Source organism: Cyprinus carpio, chromosome B25 (assembly GCF_018340385.1).
Source record: "Cyprinus carpio isolate SPL01 chromosome B25, ASM1834038v1, whole genome shotgun sequence".
NCBI lineage: Eukaryota > Metazoa > Chordata > Actinopteri > Cypriniformes > Cyprinidae > Cyprinus > Cyprinus carpio.
This window is the reverse complement of record NC_056621.1, coordinates 7,721,707-7,740,805: the sequence shown is the minus strand read 5'-3', so window position 1 is coordinate 7,740,805 and position 19,099 is coordinate 7,721,707. Positions and strand designations below refer to the sequence as shown.

General features: G+C 39.1%; 1 long non-coding RNA gene across 1 annotated transcript in view; it reads right to left on the bottom strand.

Annotated features, from left to right (window-relative positions):
• Positions 1 to 3,706: 3,706 nt before the first annotated feature.
• Positions 3,707 to 19,099, bottom strand: part of LOC122142479 — a 47,289-nt gene continuing 31,896 nt past the window's right edge. Inside the window, exon 4 of the long non-coding RNA XR_006158631.1 lies at positions 3,707 to 4,339. This is a non-coding gene — a long non-coding RNA (uncharacterized LOC122142479). The remainder of the gene's footprint in view (positions 4,340 to 19,099) is intronic.

The following is a 19,099-nucleotide window of genomic DNA, read 5'->3' as shown; positions in this document are numbered from 1 at the left end:
GCCAAAACCAGCTGAAAATCACAGGAAGTGGGTACCTGACATTAGCTGTGCTTTAAAACGACTTTTTAAAGCCCCAGAACTACTGAATATAACCATCTTCTCATATTCTCCTTACAGTAAATGTCTTTGTTTGAAAACTGAATATTTGCTCTATGATTTAGAGATTAAAAATTAATTGCATTTAAATACCAGGTAAACTTGGGATTACATCTTCGTTGGGGAATAAAGGAATCCGCTTGGCCGTCTCGCTGATGGGGATCAGTGTTTGGCAGAGGCCTGGTAACTGATGAGACTGCTGCTTTCCAGAAGTTGTCAGGTGCTGTCACAACCAGCTTCAGCTCCTCACATCATATTTCATGTCAGGTCTGATGGCGTTACAGGCTCTGATAAACATATGGTGTCACATGATATGCCAGAAAACAGAATGAAAATTGCTCATTGGCAGAGCAGCCACAGCAGGTACACAAGCATTTTAGAAGCCACTGGAGTATCACACTGACAACACTTAAAGGTTAAATACCTGCCTTTCAAACTAAAGTTTAACGAGAAGTTCAAGTAATACAGAACCTGGTGTATTACACAGAGTGCTACCTTTCTAATGTCTTGCATGAACTTACTAATGTAAGGTGGCAAAATCGTTGGTCCACAGAGGGGGCTACGCCCACCCCTAGCTCCACCCCTGTTCACAGCCAATCAGAATCCACCCTCCTTTAAAGAGATTGAGTATTTAAAGCAGCAGACAACAAAACTGCAGCACGCTTACAATAAACAATGTTATCAGCCACTGGTGTTGACACTAATATAGTTATCATTATTGTTATCATTCTTAACATGAACAGGTCTTCATCAAAAGTAACACCACAAAATATGGCTTCTAATCATGAGGGAAAAAATAAGATGGGAGGAAAATTGTAATCACAAAACCTTTGCATTTGCGTTATAACACAAAACAAGTGATGGAAAAAAATATACATTGTGTTCACTCACAAAGGTTTTGAAATATAGCATTGAAATATAGGATTCATTTTTGAAAAAAAAAATTAATAAAAGTGTGTTGAATCTTACAGTTTGCACTGCAGTTTTTACATACACCAACTTACGAAAATCAATATCACTGTTCATTCCTATTTGAATCTCATAATTGGTGAACTTTAAACTTCACGTTCAGTGTGCTTTATCGTAGCTGTAATGTAGGGCTTCCCATCTAACCCCATTAAGCGAACTACATCAAAACCAAAATTATGATGTGAAAAGGCATTTTCACTTCAAATAATAGTTTTGGATGTGTACTGATGGCTCTGGATGTTCTAGGAAAACAGAACATTTTGCTGAGGCATGGTATGTGCTGAATATAAACAACACTTGAAAGAATTCATCTCAAAAACAAACCTATCGGGTGAAAAAGAGCTACAGAATAACAGCTGTTAAGCCACCATTTCTCACATTTTCAGCAATGGTTCCGGGCTGAGATTGCAGTCATTTCTCACAGTCTATAAAACACAAACACACACAAACTCAAAGGCATGAGCTAAAATGGAGAGCCACATGTGTGGCACATGCTGTGCCCAGTCCTTGTTCTCTTTGACAGAAAGGTCTTTTCCAGGTCGGACGTCCATGCATGCCCGCTTCAAAGCACTGGGTGCAAAGGGGACACCTGGTGCTCCTGACACCCTGCCAAACGGCCCCAAATGAGGGGGCTCAGCTGTTACAATGTCATGCGATTGTTTCTACCAAGCCTGCTGCACGGCCCACATGCTGAAACGAACACACACGCTCATGTACATGCTCAAACAATTCACAATTCTCTTACAGGTGCATCACTGCAGCGAGAGATGATTGATGGGTGGAGCTGAACTCGATGCCCGCGAAACTCAAAGTCAATGGTCCATGAGTAGTTTTTGCTGGACTGGACTGAGTCACAGGATCACTTAGAATCTGTATTTAAAAATAAAATCAAATGTAAATATTATTAAATAAATAAATTTATTTATTTGTTTTGTAGTTTTTAGTCAGTTTTAGTTATATATTATTTATCCATTAATTAATTAATTATTATATTAGTCTGAATTTTAGAATTTAAGATTTATTTTTCATATTTAGTTTCTATATTTAGTTAAGAATTTTGGTCCATTTTCTCTCTTAATTTGGTTTGAGTAGGTACACCAAAACGGTGTAAAAAATTATTTTCACTCTTGGAAAAGTTTGAAAAATTTTGGTAAATTTCACAAATAATTACAAAAACAGCAAGTAACAAATTGAATTAAACACATTAATTTGAAATAGAAAGACTGAAAATATTTTCTTGTAAAATGTACTTAATCTTTGGGGGGAAAAAATGGTAAAACAAAAAAAGAGTTGTAAATAAAAAGGTGAATGCATGAACACAGGTTTGATAAGAAAAAAAATATTTGAAAAAACAATTTTCACTTTTGGTAAAATGTTGGTAAATTTAACAATCAGTTACAAAGAAGCAGCAAGTAACACACTGAATTAAATGTGAAAGTCTGAAGAACAAATATTGACTAAATATTTTCTTGTGAAACGTACTCCAACAATTAAAAAAAAACAACAACAACAAAAATTGTAAATAAAAGTTTTGTAAAGTAATTACAGAAAAAAAAGCAAGTAACTGAAACTGCATTTTTTTTTTTGTAAAATGTACTCTAATAATGTTTGAGAAAAAATTAATAATTGAGGTTGTGAATAAAACAGTGTCTATATGAACACAACATAGTCACACTTTCACCACATCACTATTCATTCTCTGGTGGAAATGACATTTTAAAATTTGTTGTAACAAAATGGCTCCTTTTGTTTTGCTAAGTCTTATTTCATAGCATTTTATGCATCTAAAGAGAAATAAACTAATCATCTTTTTTTTTACACGTTTGCATAATGTGACAAATTTACTGGCTGATTGGAAATGACTCTCAAAAATATACTGTTCTTGAGTGATATTCACCTTGATGTTTCTTTTCTTCACGCACCATATACCTCATATTTCATCTAGAGCTCTTCAGTGATGCTGCTGTCTCCTTGGTAAACAAATAAATGATGAAATCATGGTAAAAAGTTTCACGGAAAACACCCATCCTGAAATAGGGGAAATGGAACTGAAACCCAGAATATATAAGGAAGGTTATTATGCTGCCTAACAAACACCAAAACATTAACACTTTTGCAATAAAGTTCTTTGTTAACATTAAAGCAACTGTTAGCATGCAACATTTTTAATGCAGATTAATAAATAAAGAGCAATGTTAATGTTAATTTCCACATATCCTTTTTTAATTATTAAAAGTTGCACTGATTCTAAAGTTTATGTATTATGAATAATTATGAATAAAAAATGCACAAAGATATTTAATAAATTAACATTAGCCTAGCCTAGTTGTTTTTCATTATTAGTTCTGCCTTAAATTGTGTTAAACTTTATTGCAGAGTGATAGTGAACTATACAAAACTTCAAAAGTTTGGAGTTGGTAAGATTTGTGAATGTTTTTGAAAGAAGCCTCTTATGCTCACCAAAGCTGTTTTTATTTGATATAAAATACAGTAAAATTGTGAAATATTGTGAAAAATTATTATGATTTAAAATAGCTGTTTCCTATTTAAATATATTTTAAAACGCAATTTATTCCCGTGATGCAAAGCTGAATTTTCAGCATCATTAATCCAGTCTTCAGTGTCACATGATCCTTCAGAAAACATTCTAATATGCTGATCTGAAGCTCAAAAAAAACAAACAAAAAAAAAGTTACAGTATCAATGTTGAAAAAAAGATTATTATTAACAGGGGCGCTGTAACGGGGGAAGGTTAGGACATTTCCAAGGGCCCAGTGAGGGAGAGGGAGCCCGTGATGCATTTTTTACAGAGGGGGAACCCCCCCCAGAAAGCGATCGTTGCGGGGCCCCGAGTCAATGATGTTCAGGGGGCCTGGAAATCATAGCGGCGCCCCTGATTATTAATAATAATAGCTACAGCCCATCTACTGTCAGATACACATATATAAAGCTGTTTCACTTTTTAATCTGCGTCCTTTTTAATTTCTTTCCAGCTGTATTCAACTTCAAAGCATTAAAGGACAAGGTCACTTTGTAAGTTTCCCGAACTGAATGTTTACTGTTCCGTACGAGCAACATACGATGGCTTTGTTTTATGACCGAGGAGCCCAAACTCCAGAATCTCCTTATCGTTCCTGGAGCTTCAAAAGCTAGCGAACATGCCGTGCGCTAATCACAAACTCTCAGAAAGCCAGTCGGAGAAGGACAAATATCAACAAGTCCTCCAGCAGGTTCTTCCCTCCCGCTCATTAGCCAGATAGATGGGAGATAGCGTCTGCGGAGAGAGAGAGAGAAGCAGAGGAAGAAACAGATAATTCTCTTTCCAAACAAACAACCACACATCCCTGACTTTTAATTAAAAACGCCATCGCAATTAGACACGGTGGTTTAAAAGAGAAAAAAAGTTCAAGCTCCGAGTTTCAAAGCAGATCAGGCAGTGCTCCAGGAGAATAAAGCTCTACACTTTTCCCAATATGAATCTTTCCTCTCTTTTTTCAGTTTTTATAAGTGTAAATCCGCTTATATATTCCTCAGAAACATATGAGTTGGAGCTGAAGATATATAGAGGCAGACGAAGAGGAGAGAAACCTCAATGTCATTCTTCTGATAGCAAAGGACAATCAGAGATTGGGGTCAGAGGGAAAAGAGGGGAGTGTTGTGCTCGCCACAAATGAGATCAATTAATCACCAGTTAATGGGGACTCCTCTCATTTATCTGTCTGTTCAATAGCATTTCATTAAGAAGCAAAAATGCATAAATGAATGTGTGGTTATTTGACCCTGATAAGGTGTCTGGTGTCACAAGGAAACAACATTTCTATCTGGCCTTTTCGCAGAAGCTTATTAAAGCCCCGCGCCACCATAATGAACAGTAATTTTAATGCCTGCTTCTCCAGCTGCAGAATTACACTATATTATCTGCTCTCATAATCTAAAACATAAAGTTGACTCATATGCAGATGATTAAACTACAAGAATGCTTTGGAAATATTGCGGAATGGGTATTTGTTCTGCATCGTTTCATATGAGATGATTATTAAACGTGCCACTGGCTGGCTTATTGCGTGACATACAGTATTTTAATAAACTACAGCACATTATAAACATGTAATTTCATACATGAGAGTTTTTTCATTGCGGGCACTTTTATGTTTTATTAAAACTTTTTATTGACTTTTTTCTTTTCATTATATGAAAGTTCTGTCTTGGAAACTTTTAACCATTTATTTGCTGAAGATCTATGGAGAAAAATATAACATAAATATCAATGTTTTTATTGACCATCACTTCTAATTAAGCTATAATTTGGTGCACTTGTGCAAAAAATGTTAAAATATTTTGTAGTTATGTGCATTTAGGACACACACATTGCTAGCTTTGAAATTAGACTTTTAAAAAATTCCCACCATGTCACTTCCAAATAAAATACATAATTATGGAGATTATGGGACTGGTGTACCAACACAGACAAAAAACCAAAACAAAAAATAGGACTCAAGCAAGTTTAGTGATTTTTGCGTTTTTCTCAATGCAAACTCACTGCCCCTCCACCCAAGGTAATTGGTTTTCAGGAGTGGCGGCCATGTGGAGATGAAAAACAATCCGTAAAACTCTTAACAGATGCTGTAATTACCTGAGCTGCGAACGAATGCTTCAGCACACTATGCACCTTAACTTTTTCCTCTTCTTTGTGCCTTCGAGGCATACTATTGTCTCATAATGTAGCGAACAATAGCAGTGTCCTGCCAACTTCTCAAACTCTCAACCCTGTGGGCTTTCTCTAGGAGTGTAAACTTCAGTCTCGAGTCTATTTGGCTTGATATTTGTTCTGACTCCCAGTCTTTCAGCAAAATAAAGCATATTTACCTACATATATATATATATATATATATATTTTTTTTTTTTTTTTTTTTCAGAGCTGATTAAAACAAATGGTGTCATAAAAAATGTATTAATTTGAATCTATAATTAATTTTAAAACTTGTACACCATTCTTGACCACAATTTTAAATTGAATAATATTTATTAAATATTATTATATTTAATTTAATTATTTTTTTGTCCTCCTAGGCTGCATTTTTCCTTCAAGCTCTGGTTATTTCCGACCCTGAAGTATACAGCACATTTTTTTTTTTTATAATCATTTGAAATAATTTATAAGCAAAAGAAATAGTGCTTTAGAGGGACTGAAACCTCATAAATAGCTTGAACTAACATAAACATGTTTACAATTTGCAATCATTTCTTGATTCTGAAGTGGTTTGATGAATTTCAGCCTTTCAATCAGTGCCTTAAAATCAGCAGGGAAAATAAACATGCATTATGCATTTATATACTTTTTTAAATGGCCTTTTAATTTTTTTCTGTCTCGCAAAATTCTCCATTTATTAAACTGCATAGAAAACCACACAAGATGCATGAGATGCCAAATGAATATATACAAAAACATTAAAAATTCAAATGTCTTTGACCTTGAGGTCAGACAACGGTATTTAAACTTAGAAAAGCCACTGCTCAAGTTAAAATATTCTTCTAGCACACTGAAACATTTTATTTTAGAGAAAATCTACTCTTGTTGTGATACTCCCCCCACCCCAAAAAAAGCTCCAATTTATTTACTTTTAATTTGTGAGAAACTTCACGCAATAGAATCTCATCGGCTCATGCGAAGGATCTGTGTGCACCAGTGATTACACTCCAATGGCTGGCTGGCAATATGGATTTGGTAATTTTTCAGTGTTTTCTTTCTCATGCTTTGTAAGTCCCAGTTATTAAAACAATGATTTTTGGTTCACTTCACTGTGCCTGATGAGATGCAATTTATTTTTTTCCAATCTAATCCCTTTGCTGATTTTTTCTTTTTCTTTTTTTTTCTCCAAGAACAAAATTGCTTTTCATGAACTTTTACTTATGAAACATGCCATCATTTTTATTTACTTACTTATTTATTAAAATGCTAAATGGACCTAGGTGGTACAGCAATATATATATATATATATATATATAATGCTGTTAAACAATTAATCGTGATTAATCGCATCCAAAATAATAAATAATATAAATGTTTTTGTTTGCATAATATATGTCTGTGTACTGTGTATATTTATTATTCATATGTAAATACACACATGTATATATTTAAGAAAAATTTTACGTTTATATATTAAATATATTTATATACATGTAAATAAATAAATAAATATATGCTCTATGTGTGCATTTACTGTATATATACATAATAAATATACACAACACACACACACACATATATTATGTAAACAAAAACTTTTATATAAGATGCGATTAATCGCGATTAATCGTTTGACAGCACCAATCAATAACTGAGGAGATTTTTTTAATAAATATCAAATAATCGTCTACAAATGAGACTGAGGAGAATAAGAAAACCTTAAAACAAATAGCAGTATGATAAAAGTGCCATTATAATAGATTACAGCATTTTATTTCAAGCTCCAATTTCAGAAAGAGACAGTTCAGTGCATGTTCCTCGAGCGGCCCGGCGCGTGGAAGCGTATCAGCCGTGCCATCAAAAATCGGAGCTTCCCTCCAGCTCTATTTCCTTTCATTGAGCTTCCAAGAGGGTGACAGAAATTTAACGCAGTGAAATCAGCCCTCTAGAGAAAAGAGAGAGGAGTCGGAGAGGGGAGAAGTCTGCCTTTACAGTGATAGAACAGGGTCTCTGCAGTGTCATTATTTCCATTTCTCTGAAGCGGCGCTTTGTCAGGACGCGGCTACGTCCTGTCCTACACCCGCTGCCTTCCCTGACACCTGTCTCTGATGGACTGCAACTCTCTACACTGATCTGTCTTCTGCCATTTTGATTAGTTCAGATAAGATAAGCTAGTCCGACTGGTTATTTCAGTCCTTCACATTTTGTTCTTTCTCACATTTGATATTAAGATGCTCGCTGATCTCACGGCCTTGAAGTTCTCCTGAGACGTTCGACAGATTAGATTAGATTAGATTAGATGCAGTAATTTTGATTTGACGTGATGTGCATTCAAGTCAACAAAACAGATGGTGGATAATTTATTACTTTAATATTGATTATTTTATGAATTTTTAAGTATTTAACACTCTGTATGATGACACTTTAGCATACAGCATTTAGTCACCACCAAGGATGATGACATTTGATCCCCTACCCATAACTTTTCCTAATTTGTGAGTAGCTTTTGATAAAAGCATATCTTAAATCAATAAATCTCAATGTAATTACAACTGTCATCTTTCTTTAAGGTTTGGGTGCTTAGATTGTTTAATGATTTTGAAAGAAGTCACTTCATTTATTTAATGATTAAATAATTCATTTATTTAATCAAAAATATAGTAAAAGGTGACTGTTGAAATGAATGTTTTCTGTTGTAATACATTTTAAAATGTAATTTACTCCTTTGGCAGTAAAGCTGACATAAATTAAAATCAGAATTCAAATATCAATTAAAATATTGATTTGTTAAATTCCTTGTTTTTTTTCCTTCTTCAACATTACACACACAGAAAAAAAATGTACTAACTGTAGAGTCAACATTTACAATAACTTAATTAGCTTATTTATGACCGCTCTGGGTAATTTTTCTATTTTCTTTCTCATGCTTTGAACGACTCTGAAATTAAAACAATGTTTTTTGGTTCACTTCACTGTGCCTGATGAGATATGATTTTTCTTTTTCATTTGCATTTAATCATTTAGCAGATGCTTTTATCCAAAGCGACTTACAAATGAGGGAACTCACAAGCAATTTATCATCAGAAGCCAAGAATATTTGTAAACCAGAGCAGTAAAGATGCTAGAGCAGAAATTGTACCTCGTTGTGATGGACTGCAGGACTCTCCCTCAATGTCTAAGACGAGAGCCAATGTAGACCTTATGTGATCCAGCAGATGTCCTGAACGCCAACGTCAAAGCTTTGCATTTGCTTCTGCGTGACTTAAAATATAAGGAAAAAGTTAGACTCTCATTTTAATGGCACCCATTCACTAAAGAGGATCCACTGGTGAGCAAGTGTTGTAATGCTAAATTTCACCAGATCTGTTACATCTTGCATGGCCTGAGGGTTCAAAAAAAAATCATTTTGGAGTGAACTACTTACTTAAAATAGCTTGTTTTAATTAGTTTTATAGGTATTCTTCATCAACAGTTCACAAGTGCTTACAAACTTAACTTGCGGCTTTTTTGTGAGACTTGTTAAATGTCTTGTTAAATCTTTATTTCAGTAGTAAACTACAGAAAAGCATCTACTTGTGTATTCAGAAGTCAGGAGTATTTGAGTAAAACTGGTCAGCAACACAAAGTAAAACCCTGCACACAGAAATAAGCATTTTTATCAGTTTCGATACGTTTGAGCAAACCCCAATTTTTTTTTTTTACACTCCAGGGCCAAAATTACTTCTAATCGCTCTGAGTAATTACATGCAAAGTTCCATTCCAAAACTATTGATGGACCCAAAGCGGACCACGAAAGCTTTTAAAAGATGATCGATGGCATGCAATAGGAACTTAATAGAAATTTATAAGGTTTCTCAGGAGAGGATAATCAACTGAATACACTAGCCAGCCTGTCTGAGGACCCCATTACACAGTAATTGCTGCTAACTAATGACCAATATGTATGTGGTGGCCACTGAATCCTGTTTAAAAAAGAAAGCCATCACTAGTGGGATTTGCAAAACAGGTTCTGAGAGGAAAAAAGGAGATGACGTCTGCCTCAAGGTCACACCGAAATCATCGTTGGAGGCTTCAAACAGAACATCCCTCACTCGCCCTCAATTGAGGTGCTAATAATATTCACAAAAATGACAAAAACACCCACTGAGAACAAAGGATGTTCCCCTCCGCTGTCTCCTCTCTCCCCTCTCTGTTCCCTTGCTTTACTCTCCCATGCGCTTTCTCCGTCCTTCACTCCTGCACACAGGGCCTCCAGGCCTGCGCCGGGAAGTTCAGGAAGAGAAGACGATGAAAGAGAAGAGGAATAATGACAAGAAAGAAGTTCTTTATAAAAAAGGTTGACAATCAATTCAAAATTTAATCAAATCAATTACATAATGTGCTGATTATTGCAGTATGTCAATTAGGAATGCACTGATATTACAATTATGGCTGGTTTTAACATTATAGCTGATACACGGCAGATTTCTAAAATCTATACTATTTTGTTTAACTAAAAAAAAAAGCCATTAAGCTAAAAGAAAATCATTAGCTTAATTGTTTCAAGTGGATTTCAGCATCACATCATAATATTGTACAGTAAAGAAAACGGATATTTATGATATCATGAATATCTATGTACCAGTGTTATTAAATTGTCAAAGTTTGTATTAAATCATTTTTAAAGACACACATAAAGTGTTGGCAACTGCTGCAAAAAGAGAGAGCGATAGAAATAATTTTTAAATTATGTATTAAATATTGTATAGTTTATAAAATATTCTGTATGTATTATAAATATATATAAATATTATAGACAAATCTATCTATCTATCTATCTATCTATCTATCAAAAAAGTGTACATAATTAAAAGACATTATGGTGGCTGATTTGGCGACTAAATTATTCAATTAAATTAAAAATAATATGTATAAATGCTTAAAAAAGCAATGGCTGAATTATGATAAATAGCATTTAAAATGAAATTACTTTTTAATTTAATTTAAAGTGAAATTACTAAATCTTTAAAAATTCCATTTAGATTTAGCCCCTGAATTGTTCATTAAAAAATCAAGTGGCTAAATGTCAAAAAGAGGAATGGCTAAATTATATCAGTTCACATTTAGATTGCATTTCATTTAAAATTAAATGAGTAAATCCAAAAAATAAAAAATGAACAACACTGAATTAACATGTTAAACTGACAGCCCTATTTAGAGCACCACAAACAAAACAAATAAAAACCGATGCAAACACAAGCCACTAATTAATGTGTTTGAGCATTTGTTTGGTTTTGAAGTGCCAAAATATGCTGAGCTTCCACTTTCAGCAAAGCAGCAAAAAGCTACAGTGTCCTACATAGCCTACACCTGCTCGTTTTGAAACGCTGCCATCCCATTGGCCCTCAGGGGACAGGGTTATTTTGTGATTGGCTGTAGGAGGTGATGAGTGACATGACAGGAGCACCACTCAGGTCTCAGCCTCTGGTGCTGATTGACAAGAGCTCAGGAAAACCACAAGGATGGTGTGGAGAATTCTCAGCCGGCGTGTTTTTTTTAAAGTAATAACAAACACACAACCCTCATACTCAAACCCAACACTACCACTCTCTCAACACCGGACACTCTCTCTCTCCATCCCTCTTTCATTCTACAGTCAGATTGATTTCCACCACAATAGAAGAGTACAGGAATGACAAAATGGGCGAAATGCATTTTCCAATTTGTAAATTAAAAACAGCGGATGTCCACGGGGGCCGAGAATACACTATTTTCATTCAGATCTAATGAAAAATACATTCTACCCTGAGCTACTAAGTAAATATGTAGAAAAGCATGACATCTCTTTCTCTCTCCAGCAGCATTCTGACAAAGATATAATCTTCAGGCTTGAGTCTAGCAGGGTACGGCGCTGATGTGCCGCATTACTTTATCTATCTATCATTGCACTATAAAAGCAGCATAAGTGGCCCATATGATCTGTGCAATATATTCCAAGTCTTCTGAAGCCACATGATAGTTTTGTGTGACAAAAAGACTATAATTTTGGTGTCAAAAAGCTTAATTATTTTACCCACTTAAATTCAAATTCCAAAACAGCATGATAATGCATCACAGATCTGATGTCACAGGATCGACAACAATTTGATGTAAGCGAACAACTATATAATATTTATACAGATAATAAATAAAATAAATAATTACAAACATGATCTAAATGTCTAGCATAGAATTAATTATATGATGACACTATAACTACATATATATATATATATACATCTTTGTGAAGATTCTTAAAATACTTTTTTCTCCAAGTCCTTTCTCCTCTGATGGTGAACGGTTCATTTTCTTAACACTGCTGTCAGCGGAAATCAATTGCAATCTGAAAACAGTTCATTAGTTATTCATCCACCACTTTAGTAAATTTAGATTTCTGTTCCCCCTCATAACAGATAAGGTGTAATTTACTCACTCCCCGTACTAAAATAAACAACTAAAGATGCGATTTTCCCATTAACCATGATTGGAGAAGCGCCACGGTCTGTCTTCAGATGCGGTTTTACAGAAACATGTGACTCATTGCTCGCCGGCGCACGCTGAGCACAAGAGCGATGAAACCCGCCATATGTGAGCGTGTGATGCAAAGGAGGGGTTTCCATGGAAATGAGCGCACTGGCAAATCTAGAGCAGAGTTTGCTACTGGCAAAGCACTTGCTTGTAATCTGTTATGCGTTCGATGGGGAAACGGGGGAGGTGTTTGTGGAGTAACGCTGACAGGACGTCCGACCACCCCCACCGCCCAAATGTGCTTGAATCAGTTACTTTTGGTTCACTTAAATGTTAATACATGCATCTAGCGCCAACGTTTATGGATCCACACTGCACCATAATGCTGAGAAGAACATATTTCCTGGAAAACAAATCAATAAACACGTTAAAAGACTTGCAGCAATCCAGAAGTATTTACATATATTTGATCTAGTACACAAAATATCCTAAGGAGGAAGTTTAATTAATATGTAAGCCCAAAACTGCTGTACTCAGGTTCTCATAAAAATGGAAATTAAAGCAGCGTGATGCACTGAATCAAATAGGAAACACAGATTTACTGCTGACCTCATGGGGCGGCACCTCAAAAGATCAATGTTTTCATCTCACAGACTTCCTTGTCCTAAAAGATGTTACAAAAGCTAGGAAGCATATGTTTATTGCCTTCTTAGACTCATTTGTCCTCAATGGAATCCCAGGATGCACTGTGACAAAATATCAGACTAAGCGTATATTATAAATATACTGCTGCAGTCCAATATCAAAAAGTATTGATAAAAATAGTTCTAATTAATAAAAATGGGCTATTTTACCCAGTATTTTTGTGCCAAACTCTACTGAAACCAATTGGGAGTCGAGTCTCCAGTGCGCTATGCACTGTTCGCATGCGTTGCTGTCTATAGAGATGGATTGTGACATCACTACACAGAAAAGGCGGAGCTCATGAATATTAATTAGCTTATGCTGACATTGCTTGGTAATCTTCCCAGACCGTTCAGTCACACTGAATAAATATACTCTAAGTTCTTGGTACTACTTATAAATTACCTTGTGACAATGTGCTGCTCATAGACTTGTTTGGCACTGAGATGCAATATTGTTATGAGTTTTAATATTAATTAATAATTAAATCAGTGATAAACTTGTAGTATGTTGTAGAGCTCATCGCTGAGGGCAATCTGAAATTTCAATAACTTAACAGATACAAAATAATAAATAAATAAACTTTTTTTTTCTCCTAGTGAGGTGCAAATGGTCGCTTTTGCCCATTTAAAATAATATATTTTATATGTTTAATAGTTTAATAAGAAATTTTTTAAATATTAATCTGGAGATAAATTTAGCTGAGGTTATCTAATAGAGCTTTTGTAATTTAACAGATACAATATTTATTTATTTATTTATTTACATTTGATTCATTAAAATGCATTAAATATATAATTAATGTATATTAAAACAATCAAAGCTGCAACATTTTCAGATTTGTACATTTAACAGTGTATTTGTTTCCTTGTTAATATGAGATAGCTTTTTAATATTAATCAATAATTAATTCTGAGATAAATTAGAAGCTGTGACGGCTTGTAAAAGAGGAGGAAGCAATTGCAGGCAATCAGAAGAAGTTTATTGATATCAGAGTCCAGAATGTAGGCAATGGAAACGAAGGTCTACGGTGGCGTGAGAAGAGCTGGATGGTGAAGTCGAAGGTGAAGGTGAAGACGGTCAATGGATGAAACCAGGAACAGACCGGAACACTGACACGAAGACGACAACACGAACACAATCCAGCACACGAACACGGAAGCCAGTAATCCAACTAGGAAGTGGAGACATGAATGAGGATCTGACAACAGACAGAGAGATGAGTGAGTATATGTAGCTGAGTGGAGAGAGGATCAGCTGGAGCGAGACAATCAACACACAGGTGACAACAATCAACCCAAACGAGCACATGGAGACTACGTGAGTACAAAAAACAAACACAAAAACATGACACGGAGGAAACAATGGATTTCCTACCGTGACAGTACCCCCTCCCCTAGGACGTCACCTGACGTTCCCAGCCTGCTTTACCTGTAGATTGTAATCATCAATAAGGCGGTGATCCAGTATGTCCCGAGCAGGAACCCACCTTCTCTCCTCCGGACCGTAACCTTCCCAATCCACCAAGTACTGAAATCCGCGTCCCCTCCGTCTAGAGTCCAGAATACGATTAAATATGTGGTTTCCCCATTAACGATACGAGGCGGGGGGGGAACCGGGGCAGGCGGGTTAAGACGGGAAAAAAATCACCGGTTTAATTTTGGACACATGGAACACGGGATGAACCCTCCTGTACGCCGGAGGAAGGCTAAGACGCACTGTTACCGGATTAATGATTTTGGTAACAGAAAACGGGCCAATAAATTTGGGAGCAAGCTTATTCGAAACGGAACGCATAGGAATATTCTGGGTAGAAAGCCACACTCTTTGACCGACGACGTAACGGGGAGGCTTCGACCGGTGGCGATCGGCCTTAGCCTTGGTGCGCGACCCTAGCCTGGAGCAGAGCTCTGCGAGCTCTGGTCCAGGTGCGGTGACACCTCTGGACTAGTGCGTGTGCGGAGGGGACCGAAACCTCGGATTCCGTACTGACAAAATTAGGTGGTTGGTACCCTAAACTACACTTAAATGGAGACATGCCCGTAGATGACACTGGTAAAGAATTGTGTGCGTACTCCACAATTGAGAGTTGCTGACACCAGGACGAAGGATTATTGGAAGCCAAACATCGCAAAACCCTTTCGACATCATGATTGGCTCGCTCGGTTTTTGACCATTGCTCTGGGGATGGAACCCGGAAGAAAGACTAACAGTCGCTCCTAACAATTTACAAAATTCTCGCCAAAATTTGGACACAAATTGGGGGACCCCTGTCAGAAAACCACGTCTGTCGGAAGGCCATGTATACGGAAGACGTGGTCAATGACAGCTACCGCTGTTTCCTTGGCTGATGGTAATTTGGGCAAGGGAATAAATGAGTCGCCTTCGAGAACCGGTCCACTACGGTTAAAATCACCGTATTGCCCTTAGAGGGCGGGAGGGCAGCGGTAATGAAATCTAGTGAAATGTGGGACCAGGGTCTCGAAGGGACAGACAGCGGTAAGAGTAACCCATCTGGAGGTCGATTGGAAGTCTTACCAATAGCGCAAACTGAACAAGCCAAGACGAAGTCGTGGACATCACGAGCTATACCAGTCTACCAAAATCGTTGCTTGACTAGAAACCTAGTTCTACTAACCCCTGGGTGACAAGCAACACTGGAACAATGACCCCACTGGAGAACGTCTGACCGTAGTAAACCCTCCGGCACAAACAATCCGTTTCGGTGGGCAACGAGCCGGGGGCGTTACCCCTTCTAAGGCAGTCAACACCTTCGATTCGACCTCCCATCTGAGCGCGGAGATAATGATGGTCCCCGGTAAAATGGGCTCGGGAGTAGCAGTACGATCGGAACGCTCAAAAAGATGGGATAAAAGCATCGGGTTTGATGTTTTTGGAACCCGGCCGGTAAGAAAGTGTAAAATCAAAACGACCGAAAAATAATGCCCACCGAGCCTGCCTGGAGTTAAGTCTTTTGGCGGTTCTAATGTATTCGAGATTCTTATGGTCCGTCCATACAATGACAGGTACACCCGACCCTTCAAGCCAGTGACGCCATTCTTCCAGTGCAAGTTTGACTGCCAACAACTCTCGATTGCCAATGTCATAATTAACTTCCGCAGGAGATAAACGGTGAGAATAATACGCGCAAGGATGCACCTTTCCATCTGAGGATGCGCGTTGGGACAACACTGCTCCTACCCCCACCTCTGACGCGTCGACCTCCACTATGAATTGACGTGAGCGATCAGGGGTGACGAGAATGGGAGCTGAAACAAAGCAGCTTTTCAGTTTGGCAAATGCAGCCTCTGCTGCGTTTGACCACCTGAACGTCAAACTAGGGGAGGTCAAGGCGGTCAGAGGAGCGGCTAGTTGGCTGAAATTGCGAATGAAACGCCGGGTAAAAATTGGCGAACCCCAGAAATCTCTGCAGGGGCCTTGCGAGACTCTGGGGATGGCCAATTTACCACAGCCTTAACCTTCTCAGGATCCATGCGAACACCCTCAGTCGAAATGATGTGTCCTAGAAAAGAAACAGACTGTGCATGAAAAACGCATTTCTCCGCCTTGACAAACAATCCATTCTCTAGCAACCGCAGAAGCACTCGTCGTACGTGTTGCACGTGTTCCTGGAGAGACGAAAGAAAAAAAATCAATATGTCATCCAGGTAAACATATATGAACAGATCGACCATGTCTCGCAACACGTCATTAACGAGTGCTTGGAAGACTGCCGGCGAGTTCGTTAGCCCGAAAGGCATCACGCAGTACTCAAAATGGCCTCTAGGGGTGTTAAAGGCAGTCTTCCACTCATCCCCCTCCCTGATGCGGACCAAATGATAAGCATTACGTAAGTCCAATTTAGTGAAAACGGACGCTCCCTGCAACCTCTCAAAGCTGAAGACATAAGCGGCAAAGGATAGGTATTCTTTACCGTTATGTTGTTCAGCCCTCGGTAGTCAATGCAAGGTCGCAAGGATCCGTCCTTCTTTCCCACAACAAAGAACCCCGCCCCCGCTGGAGAAGAAGAAGGGCGGATGAACCCCGTTGCTAGAGAACTGGATATATATTTCTCCATGGCCGCCGTCTCTGGAATAGACAAAGAATATAACTTACCCTTAGGCGGAGAAGTTCCTGGCAATAAACTCTATCGCACAGTCATAGGGACGATGAGGAGGAAAGAGAATCAGCACGAGACTTACTGAACACCTCCTTCAGGTCGTGGTACTCCCGCGGGCACGTTAGCCAAATCCACTGCTTCCCCCTGAAACACAGACTCAGAAACATTAACACCAGCAGACAAAAGACAAGACAAATGACACTCCTCGCTCCAGCTAACCACAGATCCGAGGCGCCAATCGATCCTGGGGTTGTGTTTCTGGAGCCAGGTGTGACCGAGAACAATGGGGGATTGAGGTGAGTCCGTGATGTAAAATGAAATCTCCTCCGTATGGTTGCCAGATGTGATGAGAGAAACCGGTAAAGTGGTCTGTGTGATGACTGGCAGTCTGTGTCCGTTGAGTGCAAAAGGTGCAATGGGATGTTTGATGGAGGTGAGAGGAATGTTGAGTTTAGTAGCAAACTTAAAGTCCATGAAACTACCCTCTGCCCCAGAATCCAACAAAGCGTGATGATCGAGTGCGTGGGTGGACCACCGTAGACTCACCGGAAGGAGTGTCGATGTAGATGAGGTCTTCCTGGCAGAGATCCCACCCGATAGTAGCCTCCGTTTTACTATCGGGCTTGGTCTTTTACCGGACAGCGCTGGATGTGATGTTCTTGGCTGCCGCAGTATAAACATAGTCCCAGGGATCTCCGCCTGATCCTCTCCTCCCGGGAGAGCCGAGCTCGCCCCACCTGCATGGGTTCAAGATCTCCAGGTGGGCTGACCGCAACCTCTGAGCGCTGACGCTGAGCCTCCGGTCTGGTCGCGAGAACTGCTCTCCCCCTCCGTCTGGCGGCTTGGTCGAGTCGGTTGTCTACTCTGATGGTGAGGTCGATCAGGCCATTGAGAGAAGTGGGGAGCTCGACGGCGCGGATCTCCTGTTGGATGCGGTCAGCCAACCCATGCAGGAAGTGATCCCACTGCGCCTCTTCGTTCCACTTACACTCCGCCGCCAGGGTGCGGAACTCAATGGAATAGTCGGCTACGGACCTGTCTTCCTGACGTAGGTCCGTGAGAAGTCTAGCCGCCTCCCTCCCGGCGACGGAGCGGTCTCCTCCGAAAGGGCGTGGAACGAGGCACAGCAGCTGTCTTGGTTCTCCCACACCGCCGTCCCCCAGAGGGCAGCCCTCCCCGTCAGTAGTGACAAGACGAATGCCACCTTCATTTCCTCGGTGTTACACGTGCGGGGGCTGCAGGGCGAAGTGCAGAGAACAATGAGACAGAAATGATCGACAAAACTTTGGCTCACCCGCATATTTCTCAGGGATGGGGAGGCGTGGTTCGGACTGGGAAATCCCTCCGGAGACGATCGGCGGTGTGGGTGGCGTGGGAGGCGCAGCGGGTGGCGGTTGTTGTTGTCGTTGAGCCTGGAGAGCGAGCTCGGACACCTTCGTCACCATTGCTTGGAAAGCTTGACCCATCTCATCTATCGCCTTGTCTTGGCGATCCATACGACCAACGGCTCTCTGCAGAAACTCCTCCAGATGAGATGGGGAGCGATCGCCTGCTGCTTCCATGATGGTCAGATCCTACTGTGACGGCTTGTAAAAGAGGAGGAAGCAATTGCAGGCAATCAGAAGAAGTTTATTGATATCAGAGTCCAGAATGTAGGCAATGGAAACGAAGGTCTACGGTGGCGTGAGAAGAGCTGGATGGTGAAGTCGATGGGGAAGGTGAAGACGGTCAATGGATGGAAACCAGGAACAGACCGGAACACTGACACGAAGACGACAACACGAACACAATCCAGCACACGAACACGGAAGACGGTAATCCAACTAGGAAGTGGAGACATGAATGAGGATCTGACAACAGACAGAGAGATGAGTGAGTATATGTAGCTGAGTGGAGATGAGGATCAGCTTGAGCGAGACAATCAACACACAGGTTACAACAATCAACCAAACGAGCACATGGAGACTACGTGAGTACAAAAACAAACACAAAACATGACACGGAGGAAACAATGGATTTCCTACCGTGACAGAAGCAGCGTTTATTTTGAAATA